The sequence below is a fragment of the Tenrec ecaudatus genome, chromosome 4 (genome assembly GCF_050624435.1).
Source record: "Tenrec ecaudatus isolate mTenEca1 chromosome 4, mTenEca1.hap1, whole genome shotgun sequence".
In the NCBI taxonomy this organism is placed as follows: Eukaryota; Metazoa; Chordata; class Mammalia; order Afrosoricida; family Tenrecidae; genus Tenrec; species Tenrec ecaudatus.
The window spans coordinates 60,743,933-60,767,439 of NC_134533.1; the positions used below are offsets into that span (position 1 = coordinate 60,743,933).

The 23,507-nt window shown below is 39.7% G+C and overlaps 1 protein-coding gene across 3 annotated transcripts in view; it reads left to right on the plus strand.

The window, feature by feature from the left end:
- The window catches only part of SBF2 (SET binding factor 2), a 384,097-nt gene that overhangs the window by 137,377 nt on the left and 223,213 nt on the right, over positions 1-23,507 (plus strand). The gene's annotated exons all lie outside the window — the stretch shown is intronic.

Below are 23,507 nucleotides of genomic sequence, written 5' to 3' on the forward strand. Positions count from 1 at the left end.
TGTTTGCAGACTCATTTTGAATGGGAATTATTTTACTCTCCTTCTTGTTTTTTTCCCCTTCCTCCTGCCCTGCTCACATCTGTTGTACTATAGGTATTCAGTTACCTTTCACGTTGATCCTCCTGGCTCGTAAGCTCCAAACCTAGTCTCATCTCAGAATGATAATATGACCAGTTATAATGACAATAAGTTGATCCTTCCTTAGAAACAATACCTCAAAACCCACTGCCTTCAAGTAATTTCTAAATCATAGCAAAGTCGTGTAGAGTTTCTAAAGCTTTATAAATCCTTATGAGATCAGATAGTCCCATCTTTCTCCCATAGAGTCGCTGGTGAGTTTGAACCTCAGACCTTGTGGTAGCAGTCCAACTCTTACTTAGCCATCTGCCGGAGTTCCTTTAAGGAGGAATATTTTCTGGTTACTAGGTTACACCTATGCTCCACCCTCTTCCTTTCTCCGCAGGTAAGGTGTGTGTGTGTGTGTGTGTGTGTGTGTTGTAGCCTCATTGCTTAAACCAGCTCATTGCTGATATGGTATTGAACTCTGTCACCCTTTTTAAGGACCTGTAATTTAAGATGCTTAAACCATTAGCCAACTTTACCTTTTTAAACCATTTTCATTTTATTATTGGCCATTGGAAATACTTCGTTTATTTTTGAACCTGGATGGCCGTGTGTGTGTGTGTGTGTGTGTGTGTGTGTTTAAGTAGATTTAAATATTTTATTTGTCCTTCACATGTTTTAGGAGCACAGTGATCAAAAGCTTATTACTATTATCATCCTGATTTGTAATCTAGTGTGTAGGTTAGTAGATCTCAGAATATGCTTAGGTTAATTCTTGATTTGCAATGCATGAGGCAAGACATGGAAAACTCAGGAACACAAGTTTAATATTATTCTTTTACCAGAGTCCCCTATAATAGATAACACATAAGTAATATTTTGTAGAGTTTTGCTAACTTGTGATTATTTGTTTCATCTCAAATTCTTTATAGTCATCTCTTCATGAATTCCTGCTACCCAAATTTTGTGAGAACTGTGGTACAATCAAATGAGGACTACTAGCCTGTGATCCTGGAGACTAGTGGAGTGAATCTGGGCATGTTATGTAATCTTTCTGTATTTCCATTCCCTTGCCTTTATAAAATAGGCTGAATATGTCTTTATTTCCTGGGGCTGCCATAACAAAGTACTACAAAATGGGTGGGTTTTAAAAAATAGAAATATATTTTTTCACAGGACTCAAGGAGAGAAGTTCAAATTCAGGATATCAGTTGGCTCTCTCTGTTGGCTCCTGGAAGATGATCCTTTTTGTTGGTTTGTTTTTTTCAGTTTTGCTAGCCTTGGATGTTTATTGGCAATCCTTCACTTATAGAGGTTCTCATAATAAGTAGTAGCCAATTCCTTTTTGTTCTGTGTATGACTTTCCTTCCATGTCTGCTCTTTTATAAAAAGCGAAGACCAGACCCAAGCTACTCCATTGTGGCTTCTTTAATTTAACTGATAACTTTGACAAAGAAAACCCTGATTTCCATAAAGTCCCACCATTTACTAGTACATGACCTAGGACTTCAGCATATCATTTTTTGGGGGAGGAGCACACCTCAATCCATAACAATATCAACTTCTGCTATTTCATGATATTGTTGTGGACATTATAGAAGCTAATAGTTAAGTCAACAAAGCCTTACCTGGTACTTCTTTGGAGAGAAACATATTTCTAGATTGGGGGAAATAAAAATGGAGTAAAACATAGTGCTTTTGTTGTTTATGATGTAGTGGGGAAGACAGCCAGGTTTATAATCCGTTGTACTTAAAGCGGTAGTGTTAGCTGTGTCCATTTGGCCCCCAATTGATGCTGATCCCATGCACAACAAGATTAGAGTGATGTGACCCAGAGGGATTTCATGGGCTAATTAAAAAAAGGAGATCGTTAGGCATTTGTTGTAGTCCACTTCCATCTGAAAGCTCGACTGGTAACTGCTGGGCAGTTTGCAGCAGGCAAGCCGCCTCTGATGGACAGGCGATGACTATGCATGGGACGCGTTCTCTGGGGCTCGGACTCAGGTCTCCCTCGTGAAAGATGAGCATCGTGCCACTGAACTAGCACTGCCCTCTTGTAATAAAGATTGACTATTAATGCTCATTTGGGGGCGAAATAAAGAAACATGATAGTGCAAAAGGAGGAGCCAGTTTGACTTGCAAGTGAGGTGTGGCCAAGGAACTGGTCTCTTGATTGAAAGCCCCGTACAAAATGCCAAGGTGCTAAAGTTGCCTTGTTTGACAGCCGACATTTTCCCCACAAACCAGTCTGATTGGAGACTACTTAACCATTCCTTCTGTTTGTCCTTTTTTGTTTTAATGTAGCCTTTACTGATAAATCATCCTTCTTACTGACCCCAAGCCCACTCATAATAAGTAGTAGCCATTTCCTTTTTATTCTGTGAATGGCTGATTTTGATGTTGTATTCCCACCACACCCTGCCAGCTTTTAATTTTTGATAATATAATTCTTGAAAAGAACATTTTGCCCTCTGGTTGCCATTTCAAAGACTGGAGTCTGAGGAGCCGCCCACTTTGCTATTATCCAGATACATTTAGACTGAGCTTTTATAGTCGGACATGTTGTTCTATTCGCTGTAATTTTTTAAAACACAGATGAAGATAAACAGCTCAAATAGATAACCATCTCTGGTTGCTGCTTCTAACAATAATATTTAGCAGCCAGTGAATATTCTGCAAGTGCCTTTCTCAGAAAGGCTGTATTAAGTAAACAAGCAGTAAATATCCAGGGTGACTGATTGATGATAGGACAGTTAGATAGCTTTAAATGCTATCAGTCTAAAACATTGTTTTTCTGTTTTGGTAAATAGTACTCATCTTGTTTAGACAGGCCTTATCAAGGACAGTGTTAGTATTTCATACCAAGCATATTTTTGTAAAGCTCATGAGAGCTAAAGCTAATAATTTTTGTACTGTTTGAATCATAGTTCATTAGTGTCCATTTGACAGATATTTTGATGTATTTCCAAATCACGAGTTAACTGTATCCTGTGTTTTGAAGGATGATAGCTATTCTACTCGGTCAGCATGTACAGTGAAATTTAGGTTGTTTTGCCATTGAAAAACAGCAATGGATTGGGTTGATACATGGAAACATATTTTCATTTAATCCTCAGCTACCAGTGGAAGTATTCATTATAGGTATTTTGTGAGGTTTATATAAATATTTGGTGGTTTCTCCACCAGGTACCACTATAATTTAAAGTATCACTTTCTTGACAGACTTTAACCCTGTGGTATGCTAGAGGATATACTCATTTCTGGCAACTTGGCCTGGATGTACAGCTACTGTATAAGAGGGGCTTCAAAAGGTTTGTGGAGACATACAATTTTAAAATAATGGAATTTCCCCACCAACTTTTTAAATTCCCTAATATATATTTCTCACACTGATGGTTCCCCCCCCCCCAATTACTTTGTGCTTAGAGAAAAACCATGTATCATTAGAACTAGCAGAAAGTAAATTCTGCAGGACAGCGATTTTATTTTCTTGTTCTATTTCCAGTTTCTACAACAGTGCTTGGCACATAATAGTTGCTTAATAAATTAATCATTCAGCTAATCACCATTGCGCTAACGTCACCAACACTACATTGCTTATTTACACACTGACACATATGACCTGGATTCTATTTGCCAACAAACGACCTTCTGTTCCCAGTGTTACTCCACCCTTTATGTCTCAGACTAGTGCTTTACTCTTTTCTATTCATCAGCAATCTATTTTTTTACATAATCAGAGCATTAACAGTGAAGATATTGTTAGTTGATCTGCAGATAGATAATATAATGATATCATTAATGGAAACATTTATGTTAACTAGGTACTACATAGAAGTAGGTAAATGAGCTTCTATGCACATACATGTTGCTGCTGGGCGCTGGAACGTGTGATGGAATAAAACTGCTCCATGCAGAATGGATCACCACGTCTTTCTCCTGCAGGTGGCTGCGTAGGCTTCAATAGTGAAAACCTTTGGTTAGCCAACTGTTCAGCTATGTGTCACAGGTCTCCTAATACATACATACACATAACTATTGCAAGATTTAAAAAATAAAGCTGCCAGAGGAAGAGTCAGTCATAATAGTCACATGTGAGAGTGTTACAAAATTTGAAGAACATCTTGTTTTCTATTGTATCTTTTCTTGCCATTCTTATGTTTGTTTCTTTGTTTAATTCCCCTAGAGGTCATTTATTGTTATCATTTGTCAGTTGCTTTTGTTAGTCAGGGAGTCCTAATGGTGGTGTAGTGAGTTACACTTTGGACTGCTAACCGCAAAGTCAGCAGTTCAAAACCACCGACCACTCTGCAGAAGAAAGTCCAGACTTTCTACTCCTGTAAGTGTTGGAAATGCACAGGAACAGTTCTCCCCTGTCTACAGGGTCATTATAGATAGGAATCAACTCAGTGATAGTAGGATTCGTTTTGTTGTTGCTGTTAGCCTATCATTCCTTTCTTGTCTTTTTTAAAAATCATTTCATTAGGGGCTCATACAACTCTTATCACAATCCATACATACATCAATTGTGTAAAGCACATGTGTTGCCCTCATCATTCTCAAAACATTTGCTCTCCACTTAAGCTCCTGGTATCAGCTCTTCACTTTGTCCCCTCCCTCCCAACTGCCCCCTCCCTCATTAACCCTTGATAATTTATGAATTATTATTTTGTCATATTTTGCACTGTCCGACATCTCTCTTCACCACTTTTCTGTTGTCCATCCCCCAGGGAGGAGGTTTTTTATAGATCCTTTTAATTGTTTCTCCCTTTCCTCCCCACCCTCCCTCCACCCTCCTGGTATTGCCACTCTCACCACTGGTCCTGAAGGGACCATCTGTCCTGGATTCCCTGTGTTTCCAGTCCCTGTCTGTACCAGTGTACATCCTCTGGTCTAGCCAGATTTGTAAGGTAGACTTGGGATCATGATAGTGGGTGGGGAGAAAGCATTTAGGATCTAGAGGAAAGTTGTATGTTTCATCATTGTTACACTGCACCCTGACTGGCTCATCTCCTTCCCCACGACCCCTCTGTAAGGGGATGTCCAGTTGCCTAAAGATGGGCTTTGGGTCTCCACTCTGCACTCCCCCTCATTCACAATGATATGATTTTTTGTTACGATGATGCCTGCTACCTGATCCTTTGACACCTCGTGATTGCACAGGCTGGTGTGCTTCTTCCATGTGGGCTTTGTTGCCTCTGAGCTAGATGGCCGCTTGTTTACCTTCAAGTCTTTAAGACCCCAGATGCTGTATCTTTTGATAGCTGGGCACCACTAGCTTCCTTCAGCGCATTTGCTTATGCACCTGCTTTGTCTTCAGCGATTGTGTCAGGAAGGTGAGCATCATGGAATGCCAATATAATAGAAGAAAGTATTCTTGCATTGAAGGAGTACTTGAGTGGAGGCCCAATGTCCTTCTGCTACCTTAATACTAAACCTATAAATAAATGCACATAGATCTATTTCTCCATCCTCATATACAAATATATTCACATATGTATATACCTTTATTTAGATCTTTATAAATGCCATTTGCCTCCCACCTCTTTCCTCTATTTCCTTTTACTTTCCTCTTGTCCCACTATCATGTTCAGCCTTCATTAGGGTTTCAGTAATTCCTCTCGGTTACATTACCCTTGGTCACGCCCTACCAGGTCTCCTACACCCTCCTCACCACTGATCTGAATCACTTGTTGTTTGCTTGTCCCTGGGTTTATTAACACCACTACCTTTCCCCTCACCTCCCCCACTCCCATGCCCCCCCAGAACTTTCAGTCCCATTGTTTTCTCCTCCAGATTGTTCATTCAACCTTTGATAGGCTTTCTAAGAAGAATAATGATTTAGACATATTTTGAATGTGTGTGCTTTGGACAAAATTTTAATACCTGTTTTTTTATATGTACTATGTGTCATATTTGCAATTTTGATGGATTCCATAGGCAAAATATTGAATAATGCAAGAAACATTAAAGAAAATGAAAAGGCCTTTTGGCTCTCTGCACAACACCACAGTGGTTGGCAAGAACAAGAGCCTTACAGAAGGTGGCAAAAAAGGAGCTCAGAAGAAAGCAGTCGGTCCATTTTCTAAGAAAGAACGGTATGATGTGAAAGCACCAGCTAGGTTCAGTGTAAGAAGTATTGGGAAAACACTAGTCGCCAGGACTCAAGGAACCAAACTTGCATCTGATGGCCTCAAGGGTTGAGTTTTTGAAGTGCACCTTGCTGATCTGCAAAACGATGAGGTTGCCTTTAGAAAAATTAAGTTGATGACTGAGGATGTTCAGGGCAAAAACTGCCTGACCACGTTCCACGGCATGGATCTTACGCAGGACAAGATGTGCTGCGTAGTTAAGAAATGGCAGACCATGATTGAAGCTCATGTTGATGTCAAGACTGATGATGGTTATCTACTTCATCTGTTCTGTGTTGGTTTTACTAAAAAAACGCAATGATCAGATTCGGAAGACCTCTTATGCTCAGCACCAGCAGGTCCGCCAAATCCAAAAGAAAATGATGGAAATCATTACCTGAGAGGTGCAAACAAAGGACGTGAAAGAAGTGGTCATTAAATTGGTTCCAGACAGCATTGAGAAAGACAGAGAAAAGGCTTGCCAGTCTATTTATCCTCTCCATGATGTGTTTGTTAGAAAAATAAAGATTCTGAAAAAGCCCAAGTTTGAATTGGGAAAACTCATGGAGCTTCATGGTGACGGTGGCAGTTCTGGAAAAAACTACTGGAGCTGAGACAGGTGCAAAAGTGGAACGAGCTGATGGCTATGAGCCACAATTGCAAGAATCTGTTTAAAATTCAGATTATTGTTGACAAATAAAAGGTTTTATTTTAAAAAAGAGAGAGCGAGAGAGAGAAGAAAATGAAAGGAAAACACAGAGTTACTGTACCCAAAAGAATTGGTTGACTTTCAACTATCTCAAGAGGTAGCATAAGCTGAACAAGTGCTGCTACAGGGAGAAGTAAAGCTGCACTGCTGGCAAACCTCCAGGAAGTTGTGGAAAAACAATAGAATGTTTCAACAAGTTGTACTAAGAAATTTCAAAGACAATTGGAAGAGATCCATATTTGTGCTATATTTCAAAGAAAAATGACCCAATAGGATGCTCAAACTATAGAAATAGTGTGCTTAATATCAAACATAAACAAAGTTTTACTGAAAATAATTGAAAAATGGCTGGAACAATACAAGGGGGTACCTCCCAAAAAAACAGAATTTTTTTTCAAGCTATGTATTTAAATTTTTTTTACAAAACAACCTTATCTCATTCAAAGTACTCTCCATTACACTTAATACATTTGTCAAATGTATGATTCCATTCTTGGAAACTATTTTCAAACTCATCTGTTTGAATGGTTGACAGCACCTCCCTCTGTTTTTTGTTTTCTTTTTTTTTTTTATTCACCTCATCTACAGAATCAAATCGCTGTCTTTTCATGTCTCTCTGCATTCAAGGAAACAAATAAATCACACAGAGTGAGGTCAGGTGAGTAAGGTTCCTGGGGCAAGAGAGGTGTGCAGTTTTTTGCCCAAACTGGTGCACTGAGATAGGTGCTTGAGCAGGTGTATTGTCGTGGTGGCAAACCAGTACCCTGTCTGCTACAAATCAGGCCTTTGTTTTTGCACACCATTATACAATCTTTTCAGAACCTCTAAATAGAAAGCTTGATTAACAGCCTGACCTGGTGGAACGAACTCCAAATTCACTATGAGTTAACTTTTGCGTCCCTTCGTGAAGTTGATGGACTACTCGAACAAGGTTTGTCATCATCGACATTTTATGTTCTTAGAAATGAGAAAAATCACTCCTACACTTGAGTTTTTCCCATAGTGCTGTCCTTTTAAGCTGTATTCAACATGACAACAGTTTCTGGAGCATTTTGCCCGAGCAGGAAACAAAATGTAACAGCTGCACACTGTTCTCTTAAATCAGCCATCACAAAAAAAAAAAAAATGAGGTTTGAGTGAAACTGCTTTTACAAAAATAATCACTGTGACCAGAGAGAACCTTTCCAAGCAACACCACTGGGTGCACTCACTGAGAGTGAGCTGCGCATAGCTCACCCACTGAAAAAAATGCATACTATGAAAGCTCCACCCCGTGGAGCTTTGTTCCCTTTTTTGAGGGGGGGATACCCCCTGGTACACCAACAGGGAACAGCTAGAACGTCAAACTGGATTCAGAAGAGGATGTGGCATTACTGCAGTCAAACGGATCTTGGCTGAAAGCAGAGACTACCAGAAAGATGTTTATTTGTGTTTGTCGGCTTCTGACTGTTTGGACCATAACAAACTATAGATAACATTGAGGAGAAAGCCAGTTCCAGAACATGCAATCATGTTCATGCAGAACTTGTACAGGACCAAAAGGTATTTGCTTGAACAGAACAATTAGACACCTCGTGGTTTAAAATCAAGAACGGTGTGCATTAGGGTTATATTCTTGGACCACACTTATTTAATCACGTGCTGAGCAAATAATCCGAGAAGCTGGACTATGTGAAGAACATGGCATCTGGATTGGTGGAAGACTTATTAACTGTTTGTGAGATGCAGATGACACAATCTTACTTGCTGCAAGCAGAAGAGGACTTGTTGATGTTAATCAAAGACTATAGTCTTTAGTATGGATTATGTCTCAGTGTAAAGAGAAGACAAAAATCTTTACAATGGAACCAGTAGACAACATCATGATAAATGGAAAACAGATGGATGCTATCAAGGATCTCATCTTGCTTGGATCATTGCTTATGGAAAAAGTGCCAACAAATCAAATGACATATTGCATTGGCAGATCTGGTGCATAGAACCTCTTTAAAGTATTGACAAGAAAATATTCACTTTAAGCCTGAAGGTGTGCCTGATCCAAGCCTTGATATTTTCTTTTAGTCATTTTATTGGGGGCTCATACAAGATATTTTCTTTCTTTTTTTTAAAGCATTTTATTGGGGGCTCTTAAAACATTCCACGCATCGTTTCTGTCAAGCACATTTGTCCATATGTTGCCCTCATCATTTCCAAAACATTTTCTACTCGAGCCCTGGTAATAAGTTCTTTTTTCCTCTCTGCCCCTTACCCTCCCATCCTCCTATAGCTTTCATCAATTATATATTTTGTTATTGTTATTTTGTATCTTACCCTGCCCTTCACCCACATTTCTATTTTCATCCCCTTTGGGGGTGGGGGTGCCATATAGCCAACCTTGTGATGCATTCCCCTTTTCTCCCACTTCCCCAACTATCCTCCTACCCTCATGATATTGCTACCCCCGCTACTGTTCCTGAGGGGTTTATCTGTGTTGAGAGCTCTTATCTTACCAATGTGTGTTCCCCAGTCTAGCCAGATTTGTAAGGTAGAACTGGGTTATGGTAGTGGGAGGGGAGGAAGCATTCAGGAACTAGAAGAATGATATATGATTCATCAGTATAATACTGAACCATGGTCGAATTATCCCTTCCTTATAGTCTCTTTGTATGAGGATATCTAATTGTCTGCAGATGGGCTTTGATTCTTCACTCAAATCCCCCTCGTTCGTATCCACATAGTTGCTTGTTTCGGATCTTTTGATACCTGATCCCATCTATATTTCATGATCACACAGATTGGTGTGCTTCTTCCATGTGGGCTTATTGGCTTCCCTGATAGATGGCTTCTTGTTTAATTTCTGGCCCGTAAGACCCCAGATGCTATATCTCTTGATAGCCGAGCACCATCTGCTCTCTTCACCACATTTGCTTATGCACCCAGTGTTCTTGTGTTAAGGAAGGCCCAAAGTCTGTCTGCTGTTTTAATACTTAACATGTAAATATATGTACATTGACCTCTATCCCTTTCATTATAAATGAATATACCATATATACTCGAATATAAGCCTACCCGAATATAAGCTGAGGTACCTAATTATTACCTGGGAAACCAGAAAAACTGATTGACTCGAGTATAGGCCTAGGGTGGGAAATGCAGGATGTGAATTAACACAGAGACCAGAGGGGAGAGACAGAGCACAGCCACAGACACATTCTTACCAGTTCAGCTGCCAGCGTAAGTGAATCACTAGGGGTGCTTCTGCGAATTGGAGCCATCCACGTCATAGGACGGCTCTGATTGGTTAGATGTGAGTAAACAAACATTCAAAGCCCTGCAGTGTCAGCAGGGCTTTGAATGAACAGCGGAGGAACGGCAATCACCCATGAGATGTTACACCTCGCTGGGGTACCGCTGACCCGTGTATAAACCAAATCCCAGTTTTTCAGCACATTTTTTGTGTCGGCTTATACACAAGTATATACGGTATTTACATATATACATACATGCCTATAGCTATACCTCTATAAATAGATTTTGCCTTCTATTTCTTTCCTCCATTTCCTTTCACTTTCCTCCTATCTCACTATCATGCTCACCCTCCATTCAGCTCTCAGTATTTCCTCTCAGATACATTGCCTTGATCAATCCCCACCCAGCATTATACACCCTCCTCGCCATCAATTTTAGATCTCTTGTTGGCAGCATCACCACCAGAACTATTGGTTCCATTGTTTTCTCCTCAGCATTGTTCATCCTGCCAGTCTTATATTGATAGACATAGGGCGAAAGAAATACAAACAAAAAACAGGGGCGGGGGGAAACAATAGATAGGTCCAGGCCTGTCTACTGACCCTTCAGCATGTTTTCTGATCAAGTCTGGAGAGGTGCCTAGTCCCCTGAGTCAGAAGTCTATTTTCAGGATTCCTTGGTGACTTACCATATCACCTTGAGTATAAGCCCACCCAAATATAAGCCAAGGCCCCTAATTTTACCACAAAATTCACATTAAAAATGTGCTGGAAAAACTCAGCTTACACTCAAGTGTATGTGGTAGTTACTGTGCTACCCTTGCTGTCCAGTTGCACTCCCTCTGCCTTTCACCACCCTGTTCATGGGTCAGACCGGGCACACTTTCTGCACAGTGTCTACACTGCTGTCCCCCATAGTGCTGTGGGTCAGTGATGGAATGCCGTGTCTTGTGGTGGGGCCAGCCCTACGGTTCCTCTCAGTGCATTGACTGCCCCGATGCCATCCCTGGAGCTTGGTGAGCCACAGTGAGGTTCTCTTCAGTGTTGTCCTCTAGATTGCCTTCTGGGGAGGGGGTCAGCATAGCTTGGCTTGGGCCCGGCCCCCGTCATCCTCTCTGTTAGTTCGCTGCTACTTGTCAGAGTATTGCCCTCAAGGCTTGGCACTTTGGGATGGGGTCTGGTCCCTCTCTCCCTTTCCCGTGGAGACATAAACAATCCCCTCCCCATGGGTGTATTAGTGCCCTGTTCCCCATCACCCTCTGCTTTTTTCTTCCCCCTCTCTTTTCCCTTCCTTTATAGTTGGCTGCCATACGCATCCCTAGATTGGGACAGGAAATCCCACCCCGCCCCCGCCAAAGTGCTTGGACCACGACCCAGGATTTATGCATTAAGTAGCTTATCCTCTGTCCATTGTACTTTCTGAGCTCACCTCAGTAAGCCCTGATATTTTCAGTTGCTTCATCTGCATGTGAAAGTTGGACAAAGAGTAAGGAAGAATGCAGAAGAGCTAGTGCAGTTGGATGGTGATGTTGGTGAAGAACACTGGAAGTACCGTGCCAGAGAAGTATAGCCAGACTGAGCTACTAGAGTGTGGCTGTGAAAATCAGCTCCTTGGCCCCCCAAACTATGTCATATGCAATACTGGTAAGCAGTGGACAAAATATGATGTGGTTGTGAGGTGCCATTGCCTCAGTCTGACTCACAGTGGCCCTGTGCACAACAGAACGAAACACTGCCTGGTCCTGGGCCGTCCTAACCATGTTCTTGTGTGTGAGCAGCCACTTTGCCAGTCCATCTTGCCCAAGATCTTCCTCTTTTTCACCAAGCACGACGTCCTTCACCAGGAACCAAACCTCCTGACAGTATGTCCAAAGTAGAATTCTTTCCCTCAGTTTTGCTTTTATTTTAAAATTATGGAAAAATTAGAACATTAAAATAAAGAACATGTACTCATCATTTACTTCCAGTGGCCATTAACTCCTGGCAATTTATTATCTACTTACCCTTACCTAGCTCATTTTTACCCCCCCTCTTCATTCGATTATTCTGAAACACACCACAAGCATTATATCAATTGAACCAGATAAGGGCCTATGTATCACCATAATTTCATTTTCCTCACCTTACTGTCATTCCAGTCCTAAATATTTGTGTATGTATCCAAGAAATAAAACTTGTTTTCATTTTATTTATTTTTGTGCAATCATCACACCTAAAAAACTAACAGTAATTATTTCATACCTTCAAATATTTGACAGTCATCGTCCAAAAAAGAGCCACATTTTCTTTTCTTATTTCATTGATGAATTTCTTAATTTATAGTTTTCTCCCTCCTATAATTTTCCTTCTAACTCATTTGTAAAAGAAACTGCTATCCTTTAGTTTCAATATAGTAAGATATTTCATTTAAAAAATAAAACAAAATAATTTCCTCTCACCATCATGTGTAGAAGCAAACACACATATTTTTTTTTTACTTAATGTATGTAAAAGCCTCCTATAAAATGTTAATGGTTGTCTTTATTGAGCACTTCCTTACTGCATTGTAGGCACTAATCTAAGTCCTCTCAGGTTCCCGGTGAAGAAGACACTGTTAAACACTCTTACTTTACACTGCTCACACAGTTGCTGAGACCCCAGAATCCTTGGACCTATTTTGGATGATTCTCTTCCTCTCACATCCCACAGCCAGCTCAGTAACTGTGCTTTTTTTCTTTTCAGTACTGTATTTTCAAAACTGTCCCTTAGCTTTCATTTGTCACCAGCATCCACGTCTCTCCTGGATGCCTGTAGTAGCCTTCACCATTTTGTGTTCATGGTGAAAAAGTTAAACAGAGTTAAAAGTGAAAGGTTCTCCCTGAACTGGCCCTGTGGAGACTGCTGCTTGGACTTTCTCTCAGAGAAAAGTCCATTCATCTCCAAGTACTGATATCACAACCATCCCTGCTCGTGTGCCTCATTCCTCTTTGTTTCTGTGCACCTGATCCTGGCTTTGGACTGCCAGCACCTCTGATTTTAGCCTGACATCTTTCTTTGTCCCCAGGGCCCGAATTTACCCCCCTGTCCCTGTCCCTGCATAAGGGCAGGCCGGAAGCTCTGGGGAAATTAATGTCTCTAAGGAGCAACTTTGAATGGACGGCAGACCTGTGGGAAAACTCTCCAGCTCCCTTACCCCACAGGGTCATACTGTTAGTGCATGTTCTGCATGGCCTCCCAGACTTTCCTATCAGAGCCAAGCTCCAGTTAGTTGCCTATAGAAGTAGCCTGCTCATTGATGTGCCTGGTATTGGCTTCCCAGTTTCACCCAGTCTCATTTCCGGATCACTTCTCATAGCAAGTTAATTTACCTCTCATCAGAAGTAAATATTTTCATTTGTCTGTTTTGTTGTTGTTGCTTAGTGTGTACTTTTGTGAACATAATCCCACATATAGATAGGTTTAACCACCGCTGTCATCAGGATCAGGAGCCTTGTGGCAGAGTGGTTAAGTGTTCAACTGCTAATAAAAGGCAGGCAATTCCAACCTACCCACCACTCTGTGGGACAGCGAAAGGACTGATCTGTTTCCATGAGGATCACAGCCTTAGAAACCCGCTGGAGCAGTCCTATTCTGTTCTTTCAGGCCATTGCGAGTCAGGTTTGACTGGACGGCAAGGGGGTATCATCAGTAACAGGACCATTTCATCCTCCCAAACTCTCCCTCATGCTGTCCCTGTATAGTCACAGCCTCCCACCAACTATAATCCCTGGCAGTCACTGAAAATGTCAACTTTTTCCACATGTTGCCTAAATGGATTCATGCGATGTGTAGCTTTTTGGTCCAGGGGTTTCAAAATCAGCACAGTGTGTTTGAGATTCAGCAAAGTTGTTGCATCTATCAACACATACTGAAAAGACATTGGAAATTTTCCAGCTTTTAACAGAAATGAATGCTGTGTTTCTTTGTCCAAAATTTTGTGTGTGTGTTGAATGCTTTTGCTTCATCTATTGAAAAGATCATATTTTTCTTTTCTAATGTGTTATTGTTCTATTGCAAATATATGAACATTTCCATTTATTGATTTTTCAAATGTAAACCAACTTGTTATTCCTAGGATAAGCCCCACTTGGTCACAGTACATTAGCCGTTTAATGTATTGTTGAGCTCAATTTCTAAAATGAGTTTCAAATTTTTTTGCAACTTTGTTCATGAGAGACATTGGACTATAGTTTGCTTTTTTATTTAAAAAATAATTTTATTGGGGGTTCTTACAACTCTTGTTATAATCCATACATTAATTGTATCCGAAATATTCATACATATGTTCCATTGTTCTTTTCTAGACACTTTCCTTTGAGCCCTTAGGATCAGCTCCTCTTTTTTTTCTCCCCTCCCCTGCTGTTATTATTATTTTTAAAATGATTGTATTGGGGGCTCGTACAGCTCTTATCCCAATCCATCCATCCATCCTTCCATCCATCCATCCATCCATCCATCCATCCATCCATCCATCCATCCATCCATTGTGTCGAGCACATGTGTCCATTTGCACCCCTAGGAGGAGGTTATATGTCGGTCCCTGTGATCGGTTCCCCCTCTCCACCCCACCCTGGACTGTAGGTCTCTGACCTCACAAAAGAGTGTGATGTGTCCTCCCTGCTTCAATTTTGGGGAAGAGTTTGAGTAGCGTTGCAATTATTTCTTCCTAAATGTTTAATAGAATTTATCACGGGAGCCATTTGGGACTGTAGTTTTCTTTGTGGAAATATAGGATTACTTGGGCATACTGTTTCCTTGATGACGGAGTCCTGGTGGTCCTGGGGAGAAACATTGGGCTGTTAGTCTCAAGGCCTTCAGGGAGAGATGAAGTTCTCTGCTCCCGGGAAGGTTTCAAAGTCCTGGAAGCCCTCTATATGGTTGCTGTGAGTCAGAATCCACTTGATGGCTGTGGTTTGATTCCTTTGTGAGTAATCATTGGGAGTTTATATCATTCAAAGATATTGCCCATTTCAAAGTTATAAAAATTTCTCAAGCATAACTAAATTTCTTGAGGGAATGAATACTGACTGGGGTCTTAAAAGCTCCCAGGCTATCTACAGTGCAAGCTCCTGCCTAGAGGCAAGAAGAGTGATGGCAAGGGAAGATGCATGGAAACAGTCAGTCCAGTGGACTGTGTGAACATCAGTCTCTACACCTCTGAGCTCAGAAGAACTAGATGGTGCACAGCGAAACCCCGTCAACCCCTTTGAAAGGGTTAACTTTAAAATGCCCTAGAGGGGGATAGGGCAAGATATGACAAAATAACGATGTATAAATTACCAAGGGCACATGAGGGAGGGAGGAGCGGGGAGGGATAGGGAAAAAAAAAGAGGACCTGATGCAAGGGGCTTAAGTGGAGAGCAAATGCTTTGAGAATGATTGGGGCAGGGAATGTATGGATGTGCTCTATACAATTGATGTATGTATATGTATGGATTGTGATAAGAGTTGTATGAGTCCCTAATAAAATGTAAAAAAAGAAAAGAGGAGGAAAAAATGATTAGGGCAAAGAATGTACAGATGTGCTTTATACAATTGATGTATGTATATGTATGAACTGTGATAAGAGTTGCATGAGCCCCAATAAATAAATAGATAGATAGATAGATAGATAAATAAATAAATAAATAGAATGTCCTGGAGGGAGTGGAAGAAAAATTCAAAATTGTAAAAGAGACCAGGCTTACTGGTTGGATAAAGACTGGCAGAATTCCTGAGGCTTTGGGCCTGGGATTGAACTCACTTCCCTGGCTCCATTTTGAGCCACTGGCCTTGAGTTGATTCCAAATCTCAGCAACTGTTTCTAGGGTAGAAATAGGTTGTTTCATCTGTAAATATTGTGGATTTCCCTGTTTAATTTCCAGTTTAATTTCCTTGTCTGTATTCCCTGGCTTGATTCCTTTATATTTATTGTTAACTTGTTTTATAGTTTAGCATATGATCTGGGCCAGGTGCCCTTGGGAAGAATGTGTGTTCAAACCATGTGAAGAGTGTTCTATAAATTTTAGTGAGGCAAAGTGGTTGAGACCTAAGACGATTCTGACTCATAGGGACCTTATCAGCAGAATAAACGGCTCCTTACGGTTTCTGAGACTGTAAATGTTTATGGATGCAGACAGCCTCAACTTTCTCCCGAGTTGCAGCTGTTAGGTTTGGCCTGATGTGTAATGGAACTCCAGCCCTTCTCCTAGAGGTCAACCAGTAACATGAGGTGATCCTGAAAAGCATTTCTCTGGCCTGGCCACCGTCATGAGGTACATTCCTCTGGTCTAGTGAGCACTCGTCCAAGGGCTGCCTTCGGCTTATCCTGTCTGGTCTGAAGTCCTTATGGTTTACCGTTCAGGAATGTAGGGCAAAGACCGGTTTATTTGCATAAGGTTAAATTCTAAACCCTACTCAGCTTCTTTCATAAACCATACAGTAGTACTCTTTCATTTCTCCACCCTCAAACTGTGTGCTACTGTTATCAGACAATTACTTTTGCAAATGCTATAAAACGTTTGTTGCAGTATTGGTTTTGTTTATACAATCAATTATATTTAAACGATTAACAAGAAAAAAAATCTCAAGCATTTATCCATGTAGTTTACACTCTGGCATTTCTGCACTGTTTTGTATAGGTCCATTTTTTTTCCATTTCTCCCTATTGTGTTTTTTTTAAACAATTTATTAGGGGCTCATACAACTCTTATCACAGTCCATACATATACATACATCAATTGTGTAAAGCATATCTGTACATTCTTTTCCCTAATCATTTTCTTTTTTTTCCTCTTCTTTATTTTTTTATATTTTATTAGGGACTCATACAACTCTTATCACCATCCATACATATACATACATCAATTGTATAAAGCACATCCATACATTCCCTGCCCCAATCATTCTCAAAGCATTTGCTCTCCACTTAAGCCCTTTGCATCAGGTCCTCTTTTTTTCCCCCTCCTTCCTCGCTCCCCCCTCACTCATGTGCTCTTGGTAATTTATACATCGTTATTTTGTCATATCTTGCCCTATCCGGAGTCTCCCTCCCCCCCCCTTCTTTGCGATCCCTCTCCCAGGGAGGAGGTCACATGTGGATCCTTGTAATCAGTTCCCCCTTTCCAACCCACTCACCTTCCACTCTCCCAGCATCGCCCCTCACACCCTTGGTCCTGAAGGTATCATCCACCCTGGATTCCCTGTGCCTCCAGCCCTCATGTACCAGTGTACAACCTCTGCCCCTTCCAGTCCTGCAAGGTAGAATTCGGATGATGGTAGTTGGGGGGAGGAAGCATCCAGGGTCTGGGGGAAAGCTGTGTTCTTCATCGGTACTACCTCGCACCCTGACTGACCCATCTCCTCTCCTAAACCCTTCTATGAGGGGATCTCCATTGGCCGTAGGTCCATCTTTTTATCTGGTATTATTTGAGCCACGATTGCTTCAGTTATTTTTCCTGTTCCCTCTCCTCCATACCTGCCACTCTCACTTCTCATAGTTTGTTGTCATTGTTCGGTCCTGTCCGTCACCTTGGACTCATAGCCACCCTGTGTACAAGAGTATCACACTTGTTCTGTTTGAGCCCATTGTTGCAGCGTTGTACCAGTCCGTCTCATCCAGGGTCTTCCTCTTTTTACTAACCTACCAGACCTGATGCCCTTTTCCAGCAACTGGTTTGTCTTGATCACATACCCAAAGTACATGATAGCAAGTCTCATCTTCCTTGCTTCTAAGGTGCATTCTGATTGTACTCCCACCAAGACAGATTTGCTTCATTTTTGATAGTCCACTATACTTTGAGTATCCCTTGCCAACACTGTAAGTAAGTGGTCATTATGGATTCAGTCAAGGAAAATGATATCATTGACAACTTTGATAATTTCTCAAATTATCAAGATGTTCATTGGTCTAGTTTAGAGGATTTTTGTTTTCTTTACATCAAATTGTAATCTGTATTGAAGACTGTAGTATTTGCTCTTCCTCATTAGCAAGTGCTTCAAATCTTCTTTGCTTTCAGCAAGCAAGGCTATGTCATCTGCATATTGTAGGTTGTTAATGAGCCCTCTTGCAATTCTGATGCCTTAATCTTCTTCCTATAGTTCAGTTTCTCAGATTATTTGATCAGCATATAAATTGAGTAGTATGGTGAAAGATACAACCCCAACACATACCTTTCCTCATTTTAAATCGTGCAGGAGCCTCTTGGGGCTTCCCACTCCTTATCTTTGTGAATGATTTGTGGTGGAGTTATTCTCAGCTGCTAAACTTTTTTTTTTTTTAGCTTCTAAACTCTTAATGTTTTAAATCTCTCATCTCCTTTCACTTTGTTGTTGTGGTTTTCTGTATTTTTCACTGTAATTTTAGTAATTTTCAGGAGATCTTAGAGGCAGACATATTTGTTTCATCTGCCATCCTTAACCAGAAGTCATTAGTAGTTTTTCTTTTTTGTTCTTCATCTTGTGATGGTTTAAAATTCTGATAGGCAGTTGTAGTGTTTAAAATCTTGAGAGTTAAAAACTATTCCAAATGTTCATTTTTCTTTAGAAACTTTAATCTTTAAAGTCTTTTGTGTTAGGGCAGTTTATGAGACTGACATACCTAAATATTAACAATGTAAGAGGTTAGATTAGTTCTGTCTATAACTTTGAGGACATTTATTTATGAAAGGGATTGTTTTTCCAACTTATGCTGATTGCTGGTGTCAAAGAAAACAATTTTTACATGATCTTATATTTGCCTACTTAACTAAACTTTTATCAATTCAGTCAGTGTTTAATCAATTTGCTTTATTCTTCAGACTAACAATCTTATTATTTATACATAAGATTGTATGGATACATTTATACATACACAAGTTTATTATACTGATAATGGCAATGCAAAATTACTTAATAGTAATTGAATATCTGAATGTAGAAGTTTTAAAACAGCCATATAGGTGGCCCATTTAAATGAAGCTTCATTTTAAGCACATTGTTTCTACCTTTTTACTGTAAATTGGGTAAAGGTTTACAGAGCAGATGCATACATATTTATTAGCATATAATTCACATATCATAAAGTTCAGTAGTGGGGGCATATTAAGAAGAGTTGTACAATCATCACCACAATTTTAGAATGTTTTCTTCTGTCTTGTACTTTTGGTTATTAGCTCCCCATTTCCCACCAACCAAAAAACCAACAATAATACCAAAGTAAAACAAAGAAAAATCTCAATCCAAAAGAATGCAGAAAATATTAAAACTACAATAAATTTAAAAGGAGTCCAAAGGGAGATCAAATGACCCGGTGTTAAATGTTAACCTAACTGCATCTGCAGTGATCCACTTTCCAATACATTGTGCATGAGAGCAAGGCTACTCCCGTGCCTTCTGCATGGTCACAGGGTGTTCACGGGAGCCTTAATCCACGTGTGTTTCCCTTTTGATTTTTTTTAAAGTTGAAACAGCTTTAAAATGGGTCAAAGGGAGATAAAATTATAAGATACACTCCATTTTAGCCTAACTGTGTCTGTCATAATTCACTTTACAATGTTTTTTGTCTGGTAAAATGGCTATTCATGTCCCTCAACTGTGGTCAGCGGGAATTTACTGTAGGCTTGATCCCTGGGTAGTGAGATGAATAATTCCTGAGGGTTTGGCAAGGAAGGTGGAGAGTAATGAGGAGCTAGTAATAGTGGGTACAAGGAAGAAGACAGTGTTCTAAAACTGGTGGTGGTGAGGATTGCACATCTCTTTTTAATATTTAAACCACTGAATTGTAGTATGTGAATTATATGTCAATAAAACTCTTAAGAAACACACATACACGCAACCCACTAAAATTTGTTGTTATCAGGTCCCATTAAATCCGTTTCTACTCAAGGTGACCCTATGCACACCAGAATGGGGAACTGCCCAGTCCTTTGCCATCTTCATAATTGATGGAATGTTTAGCACAGTGTTGCAGGCACCATGTCACACCATCTCATCAAGGGACTTCTTTTTCACTGACCGTGCCAAGCATGGGGTCTTTTTCCAGGGACTTGTCTCTCCTGATAAGATATCTGAGGTACTTTGCTTCTAAAGAACATTCTGGTTGTATTTCCAAGACAAATTTGTTTGTTCTCCTAGCAGCCCATGGTTCTGTTAATCTTCTCTATCAACACCACAGTCCAAAGACACCAGTCCTTCCCCAGTCTTACGTATTTTTTGTCCAGCCCTCACATGCAGATAAAGTGAATGAAAGCACCATGGCTTGAGTAAAGCATACCTCACGCCTCAAAGGGACATCTTTGCTCTCTAGTAGTTTAAAGAGCTCTTGTGCCTGATGCAATGTCATTGGATCTCTTGACCGCTGCTTCCATGAGCAGAGATTCTGGATCCAAGTAAAATGAAATAATCAAAATTAGGCATATGTATTTGATACCTATTTTTCTGTAAAAGTAAAATATTTGATAGTTTGCCAAACTGTTTAGATTCTCTTCCATAGTCCAGATGCCCATTCCAGTTGTCCTGAACTTGTAACACATGTCTGTCTAAAGTACAGAGCACACATCGGACACTGTCATAATCAGGCTGAGCATGCAGTTCAGTCTGCTGAAATTTATGTTAAACTAGTATTTCACAAGCTGGTTCATTTTTGTCAGAATGTAATCCATAATAAGTTTTTGTTAATACTACTTTTTCTCTTTATAAATCTAACAGCAAAACAAAATAGTCTTGGGGTTATCATACCTTTAAAAAGGAATTCAAGAATAATCAAACATTTTTGTGTTCAACTTGCTCATGCTGTAACCAGGGGTCCTCAAACTACGGCAGACCGCCGGGTATTTTTACCCCGTTTTGTTTTTTTACTTCAAAATAAGATATGTACAGTGTGCATTGGAATTTGTTCATAGTTTTTTTTTTTAACTATAGTCCAGCCCTCCAGCGGGTCTGAGGGACAGTGGCCTGGCCCCCTGTTTAAAAAGTCTGAGGACCTCTGCTGTAAACAGCCAGTTCTCTTTCTCTAAGAAAATGAGATGTGCCTAGAAAAATTAACGTAGTACGGTATTTATTCTTGGCATTACTTATTTAAAAAATTGTAAACACTTTAAATAACTACAACAAGTCTAATAAAACTTTTTGCAACAAAAACTAACTACAGGGCATTGGTATGTTACCGAATTTTATGTCTATTTTAGTGCTATCCAGGGCCCTGGTGGCAGAATTGGTTAAGCATCAGACTACCAACCACATGGTTGGCAATTAAAATCCATCAGCCATTCCACAGGGCAAAGATATTACAGATACCTGTTGGCTATTCTCATAAAGATTTCTAGCCTTGGAAATGTTAGGAAGCAGTTCTATTTTGCCTGTCCTATGGGGTCAAACAATGTACCCATTGGGTAAATTTGCTGTACAAGACCTATTTAATGTGTTGAAAAGCAAGGATGTTACTTTGAAGACTAAGGTGCACCTGACCCAAGCCATGGTATTTTTCACCTCAAATTTATGTGAAAGTTGGACAATGAATAAAGAAGCTTGAAGAAAAAATAGTACATTTGAATTATGGAGCTGACAAAGAATATTGAAAGGATCATGGACTGCCAAAAGAACCAACAAATCTCTCTTGGAAGGAATACAGCCAGAATACTCCTTAAAGATAATGATGGAGAGACTTTTTCTCACGTACTTTGGGCATGTTACCAGGAGAGCTCAGTCTCTGCTTGGGGAAGTAGAGGAGCGGAGCAGAAGAGGAAGACCCTTGACAAGATGCATTGACATGGTGGCTCCAACGATGGGCACCGGCAGAGCAGCAACTGTGCGGATGGCCCAAGACGGGCGGTCTTTTTCTGTTGCACATAGGGTTGCCCTGAGTCAGAAATGACTCTGCAGTACTTTGTGACAACAGATGATGGTGTAATATTTATCATTAAATGTTTTTCTTAACAATATGTACTTGGGAAAATTCATATGGGGAAACAGAATTCACAACTGTTTATACAATATGCATCTTTTATATTAAAATGCTCATGTACAAGTATACCCCCTTCAGAGATAAATGATTATATGGATGTTCCATGTCATAAAACTTCGTTCATTTTTATCCATAAATATGAGCATAAATATGATTTATAAAAGCATAATTTATGAACATACTCAACATTTATATTAAAAAAATTATTCCACGATCTTAAAGAAAACTGGAACTGAGAAAAAACAGATAACACCCTGAAAAGGAATCACTGCAGTCTGTGTGAAATGATTAGGCTAATACGCTAAGTGGAAGGGTCAAAAACAGAGTGGTTGTGTATATGCATGCTGATGTATATTGTGAAATAATTGTTATTTTATAGTTTATGTGGCAAAATTATTTAATGTTCCTTACTTCAACTAGATGTCTTTTCTCAGTGATTTGAAAAAAGGAGGGCAACATGTAAGCCAGTCAGTTACTTATAACAGTCAATTCTAAACATTTTAGGTTTTACACCTGTGATAGCATTTTTTCTTCCTGTTTGCCAGTAAAGACAACAGGGTGAGCAAACTCCTGATTTTATCCTGTTTGTTCAATGCTTGCATCTTTTCATGTCTACTCTGTTTGCAGCTGTCTAAACATCCTCTCACATTCCTGTCAGAAATGTGATTTGAGCTCAGGTTCAAGAAATGTAGTGTTCATTCCCTTATCACTGATTACTTCCTGTGCACGTTTCGTTAAACTGTGAAATGGCTACACCAGCTAGCATGTTATATTTCAACTCTAAATTCTAGGAAGGCACTCCCCATTAAACAATGGGGTTATCACCTACAACACCCAAATTTCTATTTCTTAACCTTGTGAACAGATACAAAACACATGAGGGATTTGGAAAACAGACATTTTGATTTATATTAGGCCCATTTCTTTTCATCTTTTAGAAAAATAATTTTTTGTAAACACAATTGTGTGAGCTGTTTAATTGCTCATTTTCTAAATATGTGTATAAAAGGATTTCCTTTAGGACTATAGAATTCAAATTTTCCTATAAATATGTGTAATGATACTTTAAAATAATAATATGAAATATAGGAAGTTTTATGTATAATTAGTGTCTAATTGACTTCTTGATGAAACCTTAAAAAATTTTTTTTTGGCCAACCCTACCCAAAATTGCCATTACTCTCTTAGTTTGGTCAAGATTAAATTCAGTTTTGAAGAAATACTATATTTAAAAACTGATCCTTGGAATTTCCCAAAATTATTTCAAATTTTTTTACAGAATTCCTGTTAAAAACTAAGAAACTAATGCCATTTATTAACTAAGGAGGTCTAGCTGTCTAAATTTTCACATGTTCCTTCTTGAAGCTGTGTTTATAATTTTGTACTGGAAGGAAGAATTTTATGATAGACTTACGAGACAATAGGACTCATTTAATTTT